Raw genomic sequence first — 21,017 nt, forward strand, 5'->3', positions numbered from 1 at the left:
TGGAATATACAGTTTAAAATGGAAACGTAGATACTTTTTATGGAAAATTCTTAATTTAATTATTCACCTTTTAGATTTTGGTTGTCCCAAAATAATTATCTTGAAAAGTCAAAACAAGATAAATGTATCTTTCTATATATATCCTTTAAATTTTCAAAAACTTTCAACTTATAATCCATATTCATTCAAACTTGAAATGATAATTTAGTCATTTAAAAAAGGAACAATGAATTAATTACTTAAAAAGGTTCACTCCCCAAAAGAGACTCTTTTTTTTTTTTTGAAAGGTAAATAAGATTATAGTGAATAAAACCAAAGATACAAACATAGTTAGCCCAGGCTAACTAAACAAACAAAACCTAGATACAAGGCCCAAATAATGATAGTCCCAAGCAACCAAATTATAAAACAATTAGCCCAAATGTTGCTCAAGCCCCTAAGGAGCAACAGAATGCCATTTATTCGAAGCAGGATGCGACACTGAGCAGTGGCAAGGGGGAGATTTCCTCCTCCATGGTTAGTAGTTGTCTGAAGGTTTTGTAGGTGGTCGAATAACAGAAGCAGAAAGTTCCCAATCTTCAATTATACGCCTAAAGGCTGGAGAGTCTACGAATTTTGAGGACATGAGCTTCAGCCTGATCAAGTCAATAGTTTGTTGAAGCAGGGCATTTTGGGATAACGATGACTTCTTAAACACCCTACGATTGCACTCCATCCAGATGTTATACACAAGAGAGGCCAGAGCAAGTTTTGCAATTGAACTGTAATGGACACCAAAGTTGGATTTCCAGTGATGAGATGCCCAGAGAATAAGATTATGTCATGATGATGGATTAATAAAGAAACCACATTTTGCTTGAATGAATAACCACAATGGTCTTGTGAAGTTACAGTTGAAGAATAGGTGGTTATGGGTTTCTAATTGGGAAGAGGTACATAAGGTACAAGTAGTGGCATTGATGTGTGATGTGCACCTTCTATTTAGTGTAAGCAGTCTCCTTTGAATAGCAACCCATAGTGTAAATGAGTGCTTTGGGATGGAATTGTTAGACCATACTAGGTGAGTCCATGGGATGCTTGGAAAATGTTTGTTGAAATGGTTGAGTGTATGGGCAATTGAGAACTTTCCATTTGGTGATGGAATCCTTTTCACTTTGTCACAATTCTATGGATATGGCAAGAGGGTGTTGTTGGCTTGTAACAAATTTGGAAATAGGTTTATAATAGCAGGTGGGAACATCCAGGTAGAGTTAATGATGAATGAGCTCAGTTTAGTTTTGGTGCCAACGTCAGTGTCAGTTATTTGTTGTGGGGTGAGGAGGAGGTGGAGTGGACCTAGACTCCACCAATTGTCAAACCAAAAATTGGTGGAAGTTTCATTACCAATTTCAAGCTTGACAAGAGGCTTGATAGATGATCTTAAGCTAAGAAGTCTTCTTCAGCTCCAAGAGCATTGTCCAGGGGTGTTGATTTCCCAAATACTCCTACCTTTGAGCAAGTAGTGATCAATCCATTTGACCCATAACATTTGCTTGGAGCTAATGATGTGCAAGAAATGCTTCATAACTGCAACCTCATTCCACATTGCAAGATTAGGGATGGCAAGCCCTCCAACCTTCTTGGGAAGACAACACTGCTCCCAAGCAACTTTGCAGCTTGTTTTCTTGAGGGAGGGTCCAGACCAAAGGAATGATCTAAATAAACAATCCATTTTATGAATAATGGCCATTGGAAGGATGAATTTAGAGCTCCAATAATTTGAGTTAAGAACAATACAGCTTTGATGAGCTGCAATCTTCCAGCAAATGAGAGGTTTTTGCTAGACCAGTGAGTAATCATAAGAGTGATTTTGTTAATTAGGGCTCTGCAATCACTTGCTCTTAGCATAGTTGTAATCAAGGGAAAACCAAGGTATCTCACATGAAGCAGCCCTTTCTCAAACATAAGGAGTGACAGTATGTTAGCCTCTAACTGATTAGAAATCCCAGTGAAGAAACATTGACTCTTAGAAAGGTTGATGTGGACCCCTAAGAGAGTAGTGAATGTATCAAGAGCATGTTTTAGGGTTTGAATGGATGGAATGCTAGCATGAGAGAAGAGCATAAGGTTATTTGCAAATATCAGGCGAGTGAGCTTCAGCTTAATTTTTACATCTCCAATGGAATTTATATGGCATTTCAACTATGAACTTGTTCAGAATCAGTGAGAAGACCTGCATCACAAGAACAAACAAAAAGGGTGACAAGGGGTCACCTTGTCTCAACCCCTTGACACTGTTAAAAAAACTATTGAATTCACCATTAATGGATATAGTGAATGATGGAGTGGTGACATAGGTTTGGATCCAATTGACAAAAATCTCTGGATAACCCATCAATTTCATAGATTTAATAAGAAAATCCCATGACACTGAGTCAAATGCTTTCTTGAGGTCAATCTTGAGTGAGCATCTGGGAGAATTGTTGTGGATGTGGTATCCATTTAAGAGCTCCTGAGCAAGTAAGATGTTATCATTAATTTGCCTACCTTGAATAAAGGCTGATTGTGCTTGATCTATGGTTGAGGATAGTGTTGGTTTAAGCTTGATAGCAAAAAGCTTTGAGATGCATTTGTAAATAGTAGAGCAATATGATATTGGCCTGAACTCACTGATAATGGAAGGGTTAGGCACTTTTGGAACAATGGAAATATAGGTGGAGTTAACCTCTCTAAGTAGCTTCCCAGTTGTGAAAAATTTTCTGACTGCCCTTGTAACATCCTGACAAATAACTGACCAAGCCTTCTTGAAGAAATGCGTATTATAACCATCAGGTCCTGGAGCCTTGTCACTGCTAAGGGAGAACAAGCATAACTTAATTTCAGTGTCAGTAGGGATTGACCACAATGATTTAGTAAAGGAAACAGGTACAATAGGCTGAATGAAAGCTTACAGCTGCTCTAAGTCTTGAGGTGGATGGGGATTCATCCCAAGGCAATGATAAAAGTAGGAGACAATTTCATTCTTAATGGCTGCTTCTGTGTCAAGAAGAGAACCATCTGAAGAAGTAATGGATGCAATTTTGTTTTTGTTGCTTTTGGATGCAACAGATTTGTAGAAATAGGAAGTGTTTGAGTCACCACAATTGAGCCACTAGATTCTTAATTTTTGCCTGCAGTTCTTCTCCTCAATGAGCATGAGTGATGTGAAGGAGTGGAGGAGGTGTTTTTCTTATGTCCTCAATGCCAGGTTGTCAGGTGCTGAGTCAAGAGCCAGTTGACATGAAGAGAGAGAAGCTTTAGCAAACTGAATTTCATCATGAAGGGTGCTTAGAGGCTTTCCAAACTTGGATTTCAAAGGCTGCTTGAGGGTCTTCAGTTTGGAAACCACTTGAAACATAATATGGCCTGCAATGTGAGTGTTCTAATGGGATTGCACCAAGGTTAAGAAATCATCATGATCACTCTAACTATTGAAGTATCTGAATGGAATTTTTCCCTGTGGTTTTGGATTACCAAGGTTAATAATCATTGGACTATGATCCGAGATGCCTGGGGGAAGGAAACTGCAGTGAGATAAGGGGAATAAGTGGTTCCAAGTATCATTGATAAGTACTCTATCCAATTTCCTTGCAATGTTTATGATCCCAAGGCTTCTATTTGACCAAGAATGAAGCACCCCTGAGAAGTTGAGATCCTCAAGATTTGCAGTGTGAAGGCATTTCCTGAAGTCCATAATAGGTTTGGAGGTCTTACCATTGCCACCATGATCTTCCATTGGAGATTTAATAATGTTGAAATCCTTTCCAAGGATCCAAGGGGCTAAGGAAATTGTAGAAGCTTGTTGAACAATGTCATTCCATAACAATTCCCTCTCTGTGGCTTCATTAGCAGCATAAATAAAGGTGATGTAGAAAGTGGATCTGCATCTTAGGATAATGGCATGACAATGGATAGATTGTCTTAAACATTGAAGAATTTGCAGGTCAATTGCTCCAAGATTCCATATGATCCATATCCTTCCCAGTGGTGAGTGGCAATAATTGTGTGCAAGCCTCCAATTCCTTGCAATCACATTGTGAATTCTACTTGAATTACAGTGTTGAACTTTTGTCTCAACAATTGCAGCAATATCTGCTGTATTCTCAAATAATAGAAGCTTAACTTCATCTTGCTTCAGGGTGCTATTTAAGCCCCTGATATTCCATATGGCAATTACTACCATTTGATTGGCTTTGAAGCTCTCCCTTTTGGGAATAAATTCCCCCTGAGGTGAATGATTTTCCTTGATTGCTTCCTCTTGTTGGAGTTGTCTTTCTTGGTTTTGCCTTTACCCAAAGTTGCAGGCATGCTGTTGGTTGATTCAGTTTCTGACAAGCTTGTGCAGTCATCCTTTATAGGTGGTGGTAGCTTCTCAAGCACTGTGAATGTTGGAGGGGATACATCATTTCCAATGATGGAGCTTGGAACATAATCAGGGGTTAAGTTTATGGGGTTGTAAGAGCTCAAGTCAACTTTGAAAGCCTCAGTAGGTTTGAAATAGTGTGTGATGATGTTTTGACTTGGTTGTAAGGCAATGGTAGTGTGGGATGAGGAAGTTTGTTGTGTGAAAGGGATGTTATCCACATTGGAAGTATGTGGATGAACAGGTGTGGTATGCTTCTTGAGAGGAACAACCTTCCATTCAGTTGAAGGCTAAAGGTTTTTAGTTGGGAGGGATGAGGAGTAACAGGTTTTGGTTGAGTGACCAAAGTACTTGCAGTTGTAATAAGTCACTGGTTTGTTAAGATAATCAACAATGACATTGGTAACCTTCCCCGAGCTCTGGTGTACTTTAAGTAAAGAGGGTAGGTCTGAAAATGCATCAATCTCGACACAAACCTTAGCAAATCTGGTTTTTTGCTTCTTTTCTGTGATGGGATTAGCAAAGAGAAGAGCTCCAATGAAGCCAGAGATGTAGCTAAGTCCTTGCTTGGTCCAATAGTGTAGAGGCAACCCAAACAGCTGGATCCAAATGGGAATAGAGGTGTGCTTTGATTTTTGGAAATGTGGCTCCCACTGGTTAAGAAAAATAGGTCCGTTAGCCATAAACCAAGGTCTCTCAGACATTACTATAGTGCATTACTCAGTTAAGGAAAAATGAAATTCAAATAGGCCTTTCTCTGAGCTAGTGACTCTAAGGAGACCTCTCTTAAACCACAGAGTGAGAAATTTCTTTGACCATCCCAAAGGGTAGTGCTTTGTGGACAAAATAGCCAAGTATGCTTGTTTTGAGGTAGGAAAGGCCTATAGTTTCAATGTCTTGGGGCGGAACAATAATACCATCAACTGGAAGTGTGTGTTGTAGGTTGTCCAATGGTAATCTGGTTTGTCTCATAGTAACCTCAACCCATGATGGTTTGAGATGAGGGCTTAAGGGAGTAACACCATGTGAGTCAGTGGGGCTAGTAGTGGTTGGATTAGGTAGGATGCAGTGTGAGGGTTGAAAAACTGTGGGGGTGGTGTCAGTCCTTTTACCTAAAATAGGTGATGTATCAGTAGCTGGTGGACATACCTCGTAGGTGGGAATGGCTATGAGGCCATCAGATAACTTATCTTTTTGAAGATTTGAAAGGTTATCTGAGAATGAACCTGAAGATGATGCTTTTGAATTCAAATTTAAATTCAAACCTGGCAGAGCAGTGTGGTGGTTGATGTGACAGGTGTGGTGGAGGTGAGATGAGGAGCTCTAGCGTGAGTTGTTGGCAGATGTGTGCTGTTAATCACCTTCTGGATGTGAGTCATTTCCAGTTGCATTTGCATTTGCAGTTGAATGATCAGTGACATTAAGATGAAGATTAATAGAATGAAGATGGTTAACAGCAATGATTTGATCACTAAGATCATTAACTCTGGCTCGCAGTGTAGCTTGATTCTTTAGCCCATCTCCGATGATAACCCTGAGCCAATCAACCTCTTCGAGAAGATGCTTATACTTGTAGTTGCTTTTGAATTCCATAAGTTCCACACGAAGCTTGAAAATCTCACCAATCAATGACTGGGTGTTCTCTGGATCAATGTCATCCAAAATGTGGTTGTGGTCATCAGCAAACTTTGTTTGTGGTTTGCATTTTGTGGTGGGGGAGAAAGAAACTTTCTTTTGAGTTTTAGATGGATTTGTTGGTTGTGGTTTGCAAATTGTGGTAAGAGATAATGGTACCTGTAAAGGAGTTTTGGTTGAGCTAGCTTGTGGGTGAGGTTGTATGGACCTGTGATTTGGACTGCATTATAGTGAGTGTCTTTTTTAAGGATTGAGACTGGAGGTTGGAGAAGTGGAATGATGGGGCAATCAAGGTTGGTGGACAGTAAGAATGGAGGTTTAAGGTGGTTCGGCTGGGGATTCCGGTGGGAAGGTCTATTGGGTTTTGGAGCTCTCATGGTTTCTTTCATGTCATAAAAAATGAGACTATTTTTATAGTATGGAGGGAATAATAAATTTACACTTTCTCAAAAAAGTTTACATATTTGGAGCTGATAATTGTAATTGCTACATGTACTAGAATTAAGCTTTTAGATTAAATTAGGCCGCGGTCATCAACATTTTCTTTTCTATTTAGAAAACAAAAACATGATTTTGTTTTTTTTAGTGAAAAATAGAAAACCAAAAAGGCGTTTATTAATCCTTGCTATTGTCACAATTTTGAAAGCAGGAAACCAATAACAGCATTTACTAACACATTTGTAACACAATTTTTATTTTTTAAAAAAATCCATTTTAATTTGGATTTATCTATTAAAAACTAACCTTCAATCATATTAAGATATAATCTGCAACTAGTCAATTCGATATTTACCAAAAATAGAAAGAAAGAAAAAAATACTCAACTTGACTGTTAACTGGTGGTTGTCGCACTCCGAACCCAAAGTTTGTGCACTAAAAGATAGTGGTGTAAAGCTATGATGAATGTGACCAAGTTTTACATTTAGAAATCGCTATTACTACCTTTCACTAAAAATATAACTAGGGCAAGTAAGAATCGTCCCAATGGATTGGTGGGTCGTATTAGGTTGCGGAATCAAGATTAGAGTTAGTAGGTCGAGTGATCAAAAGATTGGTTGGTGGTTGAATTACACTAAGATGTAATTTAAACTAAAGTAGGCAATTAAATGTAATGGAGAGAAAATAAGATAGAGATCTTGGGGTTTAGATATCACTACTAAGTATAACTTTTCTACACCCTTTATAAATGATTAATGAGGGGAAAAACATGTATTGTAACAAAGTGTGTGTGTTTGGTTGTTTCAACAAGTATGGATGACAAATGAAGCATATATTGTCTAAGCAATATGGTGGATAGCACAATATATCAAACTAAGCCATTAATCCTTTATTTAAGCTCACAATCCAAACACATCACAATGTTAGAGATATATGTTACTTGTTTTCATATGTATGGAACATCAAACAACAAGTATGGATTGTCCTCCCATTTAATATCTAAACTACAACCACACTACAATTAAGCTAATGACATGAAATTAAACTAAGGAAAAGGTACAATCCATCAAGAAATGAGTATGAACTATCAAATAAACCACAAGAACATTCCATTAAGCACTATGTCTTGACAATCTCTAGATTTATAGCATTAATACACATAGACATGCATCAATAACACAAGAAATAGAAAAAAACACATGAACATCTATTCTAGCATACATAGACATATGGATAGAATGAAATGATTAATTGGAAGCATTAAACTATATAAATCATTGAATAAACAAGTTATATATATATAAAAGTGTCAAAACATGTATCACAATACAAATCCCCTCAAAAATACATAAATCAAGATGTAGAAAACATGTTTAGGGCTAACTCTAGCCCCAAGAGAATGTCTAGCCACTCATGGATGGTGTCCTCCAACCCTCAAGGGCTAACTCCATGGTAGAGATTGCTCCTCTTCTTGGTTGATAGAAGAACTCCAAGCGTGTGTCTCTAGCCTCCTCCTTTCTTTTCTTCTTCACTAAGAATATCAATATTGTGCCTCTCAAGTATATCAAAAGTCTCCCTCAAAAAGTGGCTCATATTCCTTATATAGGTAGGTCAAATACACCCCAAATGAGCTGGGCTCGTACACCAATATTCCTTCCAATGATTAGATATGAGACAACTTTTAATGAACTGAAATTTGAATTTTCTCAGGATTTGGGAAGTTCGATCGATCGAACTTGTGGTAAGATCGATCGAATATGGCTGAGATTTATCGAATTGAAGCTGGATCGATCCTCTATGGCGGTGCCTTTTTGGATAAAAACAAATCTGAGATATTTTAAAAATATTTTTGGGAAAAAGACAAATGTGGTAGGTAGGGTGGTACAAGTGGATAAGATAAAATCTTTTCGATCGATCGGAAAAAAGTTGGATCGATTGAACTTTATGGGATCTTTGGGTAAGAAGAAAAGAGCTTGGATCCATCTTGGAATGCTGAGATCGATGAACTTTCGATCGATCGAATATATTCTGAAATCGATCGAACTTACTAAATTTCCACCACTTGCTTCCTTTTGCTCCCACTTTGCTCCTTTCTTTGATTCATCTCAAGATTGCTTTAATTATGCTCTTATTTAGCTGAGTTAGCTTATTTTGGGGATAAGTACCTGAAAATGGAAATAATACGAAATGAATCTAAAGCAAGAAAATAAGATAGATAAAGGTCCTAGAATACCTAAGCTTAAGGGGTTTAAATGCGCACTTTTCAGCCCTCATCACATCCCCAAACTTAAATATTGCTAGTCCCTAACAATGAACTAGAAAGTAAAGGAATGAAATGAACAACTATACAACTATGAACTAGAAAGCAATAAATGAAAAACGCCACTTTCGTAGTGAACACGATTACATTTAGCATATGCAACAAGCCTTTTAAACCCCTAGATTACCCCTAGTGGACGAGTGAAGTCTCGTGAGGGTTTCCAAAAATGATACTCACAAACATTAAGTTCATTCTTTCAAAAGAGGCACCAATATTGCAAACAAGCATTGGAAGAAAACTACCTCAAATATGCAATTTTTCAAACATTTTCAACAAATCTCCCAAAATTTCAACATCAAGTAAGTAAGTATGGTCCTCCACACATCAAGAAAATGATCATGAAAATCAAAACAACTCTAGAATCCTTTTTGAGTGGACCGGTATCAAGTATGTTACTATCTAAGCCAACTAAAGAATTAATCACATCCTTACCCTCAAACTAGCACACAAATCTAGTACTGATCATCAAGACAAAGAGTGGACCTTTTATTAAAGCTTTATTGTTCTAGGTGCGCTTATTTTTTTTAAATTTTTTTTTTAGGATCAAAGATGGAAGTATGATGTAATGTGTTGATTTATTAAGCTTTCTAGCGATTTATGAGGTTAAGCATTAGGTCAATGACTCCCAAACCAGACGGCTTTAGGGGACTAGGTGTTCAAACACCCCTAAGGACTTACAAGCTCAAATCAACTAGGTTACAAATCAAAACAACCTCCATCTAATCATTTCTCACTTCTCACCTTTTTGGGAGAAGTCCTCACTTTTTTATTGCTTTTGCAACTTTTTTTTTTCTTTTTTTTTTTATTATTTATTTTTATCAAGTTATTAACTTAGAGTTCGGGCCCTTCACCTTTCAGTGCGAGAAGTTCAGTACTTGATGAGGCTAGAATCCCGGCTACTTAGTGAAAAGGGGTTGTTATCCACCTTTATCAAAAATGAAAGCTTTCAATGCACTATTAGCCCAATTGGGATATAACCAATTCAATAATCAACAAAGCATGTACCCCACAAATGAATACTAGTGTGCGCCTGTGCTAGTGTAGAATACTAGAATGAATCTCAAAATAATCACAAAATCAGGGTGATGTGGACTACAAGTGCAAGCATGATATCAATCTTTCAAAAAATTTACCCCTAAATGGCATCCACAAGGCATACAAGGAGTATTGGACTCTCAAGTCAAGCAATTTTTAAATTTTAAACAATATAGTCCTCAAAAGATCAAAATCATAGCTAGTTATGGACCAATCATAGAAAATCCCTCAAATACACAAGTCATGCTCAAAATTTTGAATTTAAAGCAAACACCGCAAATCATACTATTACCCCCAAACTTAAATGGCACAATATCCTCAATGTGCAAAGAGAACAAAAGGAAAGAGTATACCAGTGCAATTATAGTAAAGATTAGCCGGAACAGAAGTATCCAAAGTAGGTGGCATAGCCTCCCCAAACTTGGGATTAACTGTGGTCCTTAAAATTTGGCACTTGGATAAAACTTATCAGATAACAAAAGGGATAATAACAGTGCACAGTAGACATGCAAGTGTAAATGGGATAGTAACTGAAAATAGAGAGAGGTATAGGGATGGTCCTGAAAATTTTGGGTAGTACTCTCTCTCACTGAAGTCACTGGAATACACCTGATAGAGTCAATCACAAACAGATATATCAATACAAGGTATCCCATCTAACATATAGCATGTATAAACAGAAATAATATACATCATAACACAGTATCAGGGCCAACAGATTGGCCGCAAAAATAAAGTAACAGTAATAATGTATCACAGATATATAAAATAACAAGAGTAAAGGGATAGAGAGATCAGGAAGAGGAGGTAGGACTAGCAAGGCGTGCTCCGTGAATATCTCGAGATAAGTCTCGCAACGCAGCCATGACATCGGTACGAAAAGATGTAATGTCAGCTCAGATGGAGACAACATCCTCTCGGATAGAGACCGTGTCGGCGTGGATAGATACTACAGCATCCTCCAAAGCTTGGAGTCGTTCTCCAAAGCCGGGTGTCTGTGTTGGAGCCTCAGGTACCGCTGGAGCGGGAGAATGATGATCCTGAGCCTGCTCCTCATCCTGAATGGGCGACCCAATTGGAGAGTGATGCTCCTGGTCCTCTGCGGGCTACTCCAAGTCAATATCTATATGCATGGCAGGCGGATCGACTGGTATATCATCCACCGCTTGTGCTGCTGCTGCCGCCGCTGCTTGCTCTATCTCCTCTCTCTCTAACTCCTCAGCTACCTCGGTAGCATCGTCCTGCAGACTCTTGATAAGAGTGTTGTAGCTCTTATCCCAATCCTTATTCTTGAATGAGCAGGCCCCGGACTTAGTATGCTCTCGTGGCTGGAAGGGATAGCGTTGGTCTCTCAGAATCTGTGTGATGAGATGGCCGAATAGGAGATATTTAGCCCTTTTGGGCTTCACCTTGCTGATATGGTCAACATACAGCTTCATCATGCTGATATGGTCAACATACAGCTTCATCATAACGCTCCAAATGAGCGCAGGAATGGATAGCCAGTGCCCTGTATAGAAGGCGTATAAAGCTGTAAGATAGTCGTCGCGCTTCTCTGTCTTGTGGCCGGCCATAAAAATATTTCGGTATAGCACCGAATCAAAGAACCATAGGTCGTCTGGCAGATAAATCCGGGTGGCGAAAGTCTTACCACCGGCATAGTAACCTGTGAGTAAAACGGCCATATCTGCATATGTGGGCCTCCATAGAGTAGGATAGGTATCCTGGAGATCGGTAGTGCAGACGTGCGGACAACGGTAGGATCTAGAAAGAGTGTCCACCGTGATACTGATAGGGTGGCCATCGATGGTAGTCCGCAGCTCCGCCAGGTTACTCGGGCAGGTCGGAGGTTCTGGAAGAACATCCGGACCAACCTCAAGTACACTGGGTATGTGACAGGGGCTAGTATGGCTGAGATGCCCCTCCGGTCTATATCATCATATGTTGCTCTAGTAAGAACAGACCGGGAGAAGTAGTCTATGTCAAAGACCGACTCGTGTGCCACCCGAAGGCGTGAGTATCTAGGTAATGGTCGGTCTAAGTGCTGAGCTGGCGGTGGTGATGGAGATGGTATGTGCTCAGCCTCAGCGTTAGCCCGTGAAAAAGATGCCTCGGCTGAAGACTGTAGTCGACTGTCATATGGAGACTGAGGTGGAGTGGGCTCTATTGGCTCCTCCTGAATGGGGTCCTGGGCGTGAGATGGGCCTGCCTCGTCGTCCAAACTCTGCCTAGCCCTGCGGTGATAGTGTCCGCGAGCAACAGTCTTGACCCTAGCCATAGCCTGCAAAATAAAAGGAAAACTTGCAAAAAGGAAGTCAGTGCCGGTATAAAGAATTAAAGCACAGTTGATAGAATCATGTATGTCAAATAAGATAGACAAAACAGATAAGGAACATGAATCTATGCAAGTGACAAGGAATAAGGGATATAATGTGAGACATGCTAGACAGTATAAGTATGGAATGTATCCAATGTGGAAAACACAGGCATTGGGCATGTATGAGATAGCATGAAATACAAGAGATGGTGTGTGAAATGTGTGAAGTACATCTGTGAAGTTCGATCGATCACAAAAATGTGAGATCAATTCAAGTGAGATCGATCTGTTACAGATCGATCAAATAAAAAGCTCAATCGATCGAACTGTGAAGTGAAACTCGAAAAGTCACAGATCTGTGACGTGGATAGCACGGGGCCTTCACAAACATGGTCGTGGGTCCATCTACACAACAAATCAACATATTTGGTCACTTGGTTAGGCCCATAGCCCCCAAAATCAAATCAAATCAAGAACTATTCAAAAACATATATACATATATATACACAAGGTTCAAAGCTTCATCAATGGTGATATGCATCATCAAAACAACATAGATCTAACATATAAAGCATGGATTCATCAAATCGAAGCTTGAAGTCACAAATGAGATCTCGGATCTTACCGGAATTAAAAGAGAAAGTGAGATGAAGATGAGATCCTAGATCCGAGAAGAAAGAGAGAGAGAGATTCGACGCTTGGGATGGTCGCTGGAGTCTCGCCGGAGATGGAAAAGAGTTGGGATGCAGCGGCGAAGGTTGAAACGAAGGTTTGAGATCGATTCTTGTGAAATCGATCGAATGACCCTAAATCGATTTTTTAAAAACTTTCCCTTGCCAGTTCGATCGATCAAACTGAATCCTCAGATCAATCGAACTGAAATCGATCTCTCCTCTTAAGTGACAAAATATTTTTGGGATTTTTGAAAAATAAAAATAAATAAATAAAAGTAAAAGTATTTTTAGGATTTCTTGAAAAATATTGATATATATATATATTAGAAAATGAAAATAAAAATGACAATAAAAATAATAAAATATTTTTTTGGAATTTTTGAAATTAAGAATTTAAAACAAAGTCAAAATTGAAAATTCAAGAACAAAGATCGATTTCTCCAAGATCGATCTCAGAATACTTTCGATCGATCGAGAATGCATAGATTTGAAGAAATGTTCGATCGATGAGACAAAGAGGCTTTTGGATGTAGGTGGATGCAGGTTCAAAATTTTTCTAAGTGTTGGAACTGTAGATCGATCCACGATAAAGTTGGATCGATCAAAGAACTAAAGATCAATCTAGGAACAAGTTCGAACGATGGGACAGAGAGCTGAAATACGCAGGTTTTGTTCGAACGATTGGATATAGAGTGATTTGGATGCAGGTTTTATGCAGGTGGGAAGTTCGATCGATCGAACTCATTTTGAGATCGATCGAACTTATGCAAAATGCTCAATTTCAACATAAGAGTGCATGCAATCCTAATCACAATTCCTAGCAATACGTATGAACCCAAAGCCAATATCTAAACTTCACAAGAAATGAAATTAAAGATAGAAATGAGGGAAGAATAGGGTTTTGACACCCTACGAAATGCCTTGCTAGTCTTTAACGTCTCTAGCAAGACGTTGGGCTCTTTTAGCCCAGATCAAATATCTTGTAGTGCATCCCCCCCTTGATGGGGTGATAAGTGCTTTGAACTCCACCCAACAAATGGTTCTTTAAGGAACTTGTTGGATTAAGCTCAAAAGAAGTTTTTGGTCCTTGGTCAAAGCAATTTTTGGGCTTCCATGCCCTTTCAAAACAAGACTTTGAAACAACTTTCTTTGGTTTCAAGGTTGAAGATGGACTTTTTGGAATTTTAGTTTCAAGCAAATACTCTATTCCTTTACATTCATGGTTATGACATTTCTCTACAACATTCACTTCTTCATGCTTGTCAAATGAATTAGGGGTTGGATTAAAAATATTCAACTTTATCTTCATGTGGCCAAATGAAATCTTCATTATCCCCGTCCTACAATTAATGTTGGCATTTGCGGTTGCCAAGAAAGGACGGCCAAGGATAACGGGAATTTGGCTCTTAGGATTTGGAACCGGTTCTATGTCAATGACAACGAAATCAACGGGAAAGAAGAATTTATCAACTTTAATCAATACATCCTCAATGATACCCCTAGGCTTTTTGATGGATCGATCAGCAAATTGCAAAACCACTGACGTCGGTTTCAGGTCTCCTAAGCCTAATTTGACATATACCAAGTATAGAAGAAGATTAACACTTGCTCTTAAGTCAAGAAGAGCCCGATTAATGATATGATCTCTAATGATGCATGAAGTGGTAGGTGAACCGGGGTCCTTAAACTTTGGAAGAGTGTTATGCTGCAAAATTGAGCTTACTTGCTCGGTTAAGACCACTTTCCTAGGTGCTTAGCTTTTGTTCTTCCTCTTTTGGGTGCACAAGTCTTTTAAGAACTTGGCATAAACCGGAATTTGCTTAATTGCATCCAAAAGTGGAAGATTGACTTTCACTTGCCTAAACATATCCATAATTTCATTTGTTTTGGCCTTTTGCTTGTCAATTGAAATGGATCCTTTTAAGGCATCCGGAAATGGAGCTCTTGGCTCAAAAACCTTTTCAGACATTTTCTTTGAAGTCTCTTCAACACAAGAAGTTTTGAAATCATGTTGCACATTTTTCTTTTCAAAATTACTTTTCAAATCACTTTTTAAGATATTCTCATTTGAAAAATCATGCATATGCAATGAAAGAGGAATAGGATGAGAAACGGGACGGGTGTTAACTTGTGGTTGCACCGGTTCACTCTCTTCATTGGATATACCCACTTGGTTGTCCACAATCTTCCCACTTCTCAAGGTAGTCACCGCGTTGACATGCTCTATTGTGTGACCTTCCGATGAGGAATGAGTCTGCACAACACATTGTTGCTTTTGTGGGGCATTCAAAGGCATTTTTCCTTTCTCTCTAGCATTTAAAGTACTAGTTATTTGCCCTACTTGGGTTTCTAGCTTAGCAATGGATTGAGAATGAGAATGAAGCAATTGAGTGTTCGCCTCTAAAGTGCATCAGAGGTGGAACATACTTCCCTTGGAAACCACCTTGGGGAAGGTTTGACCCTTCCCTTTAGTTTTTCCAAGAGAAATTCGAGTGATTCCTCCAACTAGTATTACAATGATTGCCATAAGGATTGTTCCCTTGATTAACAAAAGCTGCATTGACTTGTTCATGATGCTCACTTTGCACATGTCCATGGGGACAATTGGAAGTAGAATGTAAAACACTTGAACAAGTCAAACATGTCTCATTGGATGCATGATGGGAATGGTTAGAGATGGAAGATACTTGATTTGCCAAGTTTTGGTTGATCAAGAATTGATCAAACCTTTGAGATAAAGATTTCATCTCGGTGGCTATTTCATTGGAATGGTCAACTTGATGTAAGCCAACACTCTTCCTTCCACTTGAATTCCTACCATTCTTGGAAGATAAAGTTCAATGCAAAGAATTCTCACTTATGCTCTCATAAAGACGCCACACGTCATCCTCATGCCTATCAATGTAAGAGCCGCCCATGAAAGCATCAACCATGCCCTTGTAATTGTCCGATAAGCTTTCAAAGAAATATTGAACTAATTGCCATTTGGGCATGTCATGATGTGGACACTTCCTAAGCAATTCATTGAATCTTTCCCATGCCTTATGGAACGTTTCTCCATCCCCGTGTGAAAACTCTCGAATTGAGTTTCTCATAGCATTGGTCTTAGAAACCGGATAGTACTTCTTCAAGAACTCTTGTTGCATTTCTGTCCAAGAAGTTATTGAAAAAGGCCTAAGATTGTTAAACCAATATTTTGTCTTGTCTTTAAGGGTGAATGGAAAAAGTTTAAGCCTTACGACCTCTTTTGGCATGTCCGTGTATCTCACGGTGGAACATACTTCAAGAAACTCATTCAAATGCTTGTAAGGTTCTTCACTTGGAAGTCCATGATAGTTAGGAAGCATTTGAATGGTTTGTGGTTTGATCTCATAGTGGTGTGCTCTAAATGGTGGCAATTAAATGCATGTGGGTGCATTGTATTCATTAGGCACATAGTGATCTCTTAAAGCTAGGGGAGGATTAGCAATTGGAGGTGCAACACAGGCACCTTGATTGCCTTGAATTATGGGAGGTGGTGGAGTATAGATTGGCCTTGGCATTCCCAATGGAACTTGGTCTTGTTGTTGTGGTGGGTGAACAAATGGCATCGGCATGCCTAATGGTACTTGCATGTTATCATGATGCACATTGGGGTGGAGGATGCCTTGTTGGTCTATGTGACCAAGGTCCTCTACATGGTCCTCATTATATCCTTCCATTGATGAAATGGATTGACTAGAACTTCCTCTTCCCCTAGGGTTTCGAACAATAGATTCAAGATGAAAATTAAGAGGGACAAAAGTGGGTCTCAATGATCTACGACTATGCATGCACAATGCAACTCAACAAGTAATAATGAAAAACGCTTCACCTTCACAACAAATCAACAATCAACAAACTTCATCCACATACAATGATCCCATACTCCCATGCTATCAACAATATGCAAGAAAAGTAAATTGTCTCCACGTGGGCTCACGATTTATCTAAGAATTGAAATACAAGCCTCCGCGCGGGCCAACGATTTAACTAAAGATTAAGTTAAGAAAGAGCTTACAAAGGGTCCTTTAGCACTTCAATTTAATTTCAATTTTTAGCCTTGCAAATTTTTAGAATTTTGACTTTTTCCTTTGCTTTTGCTTAGCTCCTTTGCTTGGAATGCTCATTTGTTCACCTTCTAGCCCAATACTCCTAGTCAAACAAGAACCAACACAATAAGTAACCAAAATGAAAACAAAGTAAAGACACGATCAAAAGAGTACTAATTCCTAATTGATTCCACAAATACGACGTTGCCTTCAATCAATCCCCGGCAATGGTGCCAAAAACTTGGTGGTTGTCGCACTCCGAACCCAAAGTTTGTACACTAAAAGATAGTGGTGTAAAGCTATGATGAATGTGGCCAAGTTTTACATTTAGAAATTGCCACTACTACCTTTCACTAAAAATATAGCTAGGGCAAGTAGGGATCATCCCAATGGATTGGTGGGTCGTATTAAGTTGTGGAATCAAGATTAGGGTTAGTAGGTCGGGTGATCAAAAGATTGGTTGGTGGTTGAATTACACTAAAATGTAATTTAAACTAAAGTAGGCAATTAAATGTAATGGAGAGAAAATAAGAGAGAGATCTTGGGGTTTAGAGATCACCACTAAGCATAGCTTTTTTACACCCTTAATAAATGATTAATGAGAGGAAAAACATGTATTGTAACAAAGTGTGTGTGTTTGGTTGTTTCAACAAGCATGGATGACAAATTAGGCATATATTGTCTAAGCAACATGGTGGATAACACAATATATCAAACTAAGCCATTAATCCTTTCTTTAAGCTCACAATCCAAACACATCACAAGGTTAGAGATATATGTTACTTGCTTTCATAAGTATGAAACATCAAACAAAAAGCATGGATTGTCCTCCCATTTAACATCTAAACTACAACTACACTACAATTAAGCTAATGACATGAAATTAAACTAAAGGAGATGTACAATCCATCAAGAAATGAGTATGAACCATCAAATAAACCACACGAACATTCCATTAAACACTATGTCTTGACAATCTCTAGATCTATAACATTAATACACATAGACATGCATCAATAACACAAGAAATAGAGACAAACATATAAACATCTATTCTAGCATACATAGACATATTGATAGAATGAAATGATCAATTGGAAGCATTAAACCATATAAATCATTGAATAAACAAGATCTATATATATAAAAGTGTCAAAACATGTATCACAATACAAATCCCCTCAAAAATACATAAATCAAGATGTATAAAGCATGCTTAGGACTAACTCTAGCCTCAAGAAGATGTCTAGCCACTCATGGATGATGTCCTCCAACCTTCAAGGGCTGACTCCATGGTAGAGATTACTCCTCTTCTTGGTTGATGGAAGAACTCCAAGCTTGTGTCTTTAGCCTCCTCTTTTCTTTTCTTCCTCACTAAGAATATCAATATTGTGCCTCTCAAGTATATCAAAAGTCTCCCTCAAAAAGTGACTCATATTCCTTATATAGGTAGGTCAAATATCACCCCAAATGAGCTGGGCTCGTACACCAATATTCCTTCCAATGATTGGATATGAGACAACTTTTAATGAGCTGGAATTTAGATTTTCTCGGGATTTGAGAAGTTCGATCGATCAATCGAACTTGTGGTGAGATCGATCGAACATGGCTAAGATCTATCGAATTGAAGCTGGATCGATCCTCTATGGCGGCGCCTTTTTGGATAAAAACAAATTTGAGATATTTTGAAGATATTTTTGAGAAAAAGACAAATGTGGTAGATAGGGTGGTACAAGTGGATAAGATGGAATCTTTTCGATCGATCGGAAGAAAGTTGGATCGATCGAACTTTGTGGGATCTTTGGATAAGGATAAAAGAGCTTGGATCCATCTTGGAATGCTGAGATCGATGAACTTTTGATCGATCGAATATATTCTAAGATCGATCGAACTTGCTGAATTTCCACCACTTACTTCCTTTTGTTCCCACTTTGCTCTTTTATTTGATTCATCTCAAGATTGCTTCAATTATGCTCTTATTTAGCTGAGTTAGCTTATTTTGGGGATAAGTACCTGAAAATGGAAACAATACGAAATCAATCTAAAGCGGGAAAATAAGATAGATAAAGGTCCTAGAATACTTAAGCTTAAGGGGTTTAAATACGCACTTTTCAGCGCTCATCATCAACCACCTCTATCTGAAGCACATCTTTTGGAGCTTTCATTGATGAAACTATGCAATTGTTAGCTTGATAATTTTTAAGATTCAACTGAGAAGATTGCAATATGCCACTTATTCATACCTTTACTTGTTAGCTGGTGATTAACCTACTATTATACTATACAATTTTAGTTTTCACATGATATAAAATAAAAAATAATCTAAAAGATGAGAACCAATACCATAACAAACAATATTAATTAAAGTCATGCTAGTGACATTAAGTCATAACTATTTTCTAAAAAATAAAAAATGCATAACCTTATAACACTATGAATCAATCTCGATGAAAGTTGTTCCACAATGTATTTGTGATTAAATCATGAAGTCCATTCATCAGTCGAATTTGATCTCGAGTAACTCTTACATCCGTTGGGATATAAGGTGCCGATCCTTTTTCAAGCTTGACAATCTCATTTTCATATTCATCAAATAAATGATCTAAACATGCTTTAACATGAATAAAATTATGGATTGTGTAACAAGTTCTTGGTCCCATCTTTGAATTAGGGTTTGCCTTTATGTCAAAAAGTGTTTTCAGGTCTATTTCAGTGAATTATCCTTGAATGTAGAGTGCTCAGTGCATCATAATGACATACAGGGGTAGCATGGTCATTTTACATTCATGAGATATAATTTGAAATTACTTAAAGAAGGTGCATTATGCTTACAGACCATTTACAGACCACTATGTGATTTATTTTTGGTTCAACATGTTTAATTTGGCTACAGAGGTTCACAGGGGCATCTAGGTCATTTTACTCATGTATCCTATCATTTTACACTTGCGTGGGATATTGCATTGTGTATTGCATTGCTAAAAAATTTAGTTTGATCAAGTGTACACGACTGCAACTACATAATTCTATATATATTAACAAGTGTCCTTAACAGGGGTATTTTGGTCATTACAAGTGATGAAAAATTGTGTAACACGTGTCCTGTAGTCCTAATGTGAGAGACTAAGGTTTGTTTTACATTGCTTAGTAGTTAAGCTTGATATATATTGATGATATATATATATATACACACACACACACACACAAGCTGTCAAATAACATGCTCACTAGAGGACAAAATAGTGAGTTGTACTAGGGGCATTGTAGTCCTTTCACTTGGGGAATGTCAAAATATTCCTTGGCCAACGATTGGTAAATGGTGCCATGTGGATTTCCTCTTTAGAGTAGGAGTACATGCCAATGTCACCTATATATATCCTGTTATAGCTCAATGAGCCTCCTAAGTCTTTTTGAGCACCTTTGTGAGTTACATTATGACATACACTGAAGACACCAAGAACAATAAACAATATCTGAGATTTAAGATTAATTTATGAACTAATTTAACTCTGTAATCCATATTGTCTGAGTGTGCATTTGAAGACAATGAACAAGGTTGTATATTTCTGGTTCTCTGGTGTAAGGGGCTGTTTCAAAGGGTCATTCCAAGCTTAAGGCCATTTCAGGGATTCCCAGAGGTTGAGGCAAATTTGTTTTACCATTTTACAACTGCAGAACCAATATTCAAATGCATATTATTGTTGTAGTTGATTTTGATATCTCAAACCTCTATATGTGCTTGCATTTTCTAATTTAACCTTTTGATATGAGTATATATAGTTGATATCTTACTGTGAGTTGCACTCTTATCATATGAGAAAGTTTCTATAGTTGATTCAAGGTTGTTCAAGTTGGGATTTAAATAGAGAAATGATCATTTTAGGGTTTTCTATAGAAGTGGTCCTTATTGAGTTTTGTTTGTTGTATACCTTGTTTGTATCACTGAGATCATTTTCTGAGCTTACTTATAATGTTGATATAAGGTTGTGAGAATCATATAGTGGTCTGTGTTCATACAAAATTCTAGGATTTGCCCTTCTACCACAGATTCAGTTGGATGAAGGTTTATTGCTGCTATTTGATACTTTGAGTTGTACATTCTTATCATTTGTAATAGCTTAATTATTGTTGATATACATCTTTATAT

The 21,017-nt window shown here is 38.0% G+C and overlaps 1 pseudogene; it reads left to right on the forward strand.

Moving 5' to 3' along the window:
• Positions 1-15,791: 15,791 nt before the first annotated feature.
• On the forward strand, positions 15,792-15,890 carry LOC132267824 (small nucleolar RNA R71; annotated as a pseudogene).
• The last annotated feature ends 5,127 nt before the right edge of the window (positions 15,891-21,017 follow it).

Source organism: Cornus florida, unplaced genomic scaffold, assembly GCF_030987335.1.
Source record: "Cornus florida cultivar Cherokee Brave unplaced genomic scaffold, ASM3098733v1 CherokeeBrave_3.0.0_Hap2_Chr07, whole genome shotgun sequence".
Lineage (NCBI taxonomy): Eukaryota > Viridiplantae > Streptophyta > Magnoliopsida > Cornales > Cornaceae > Cornus > Cornus florida.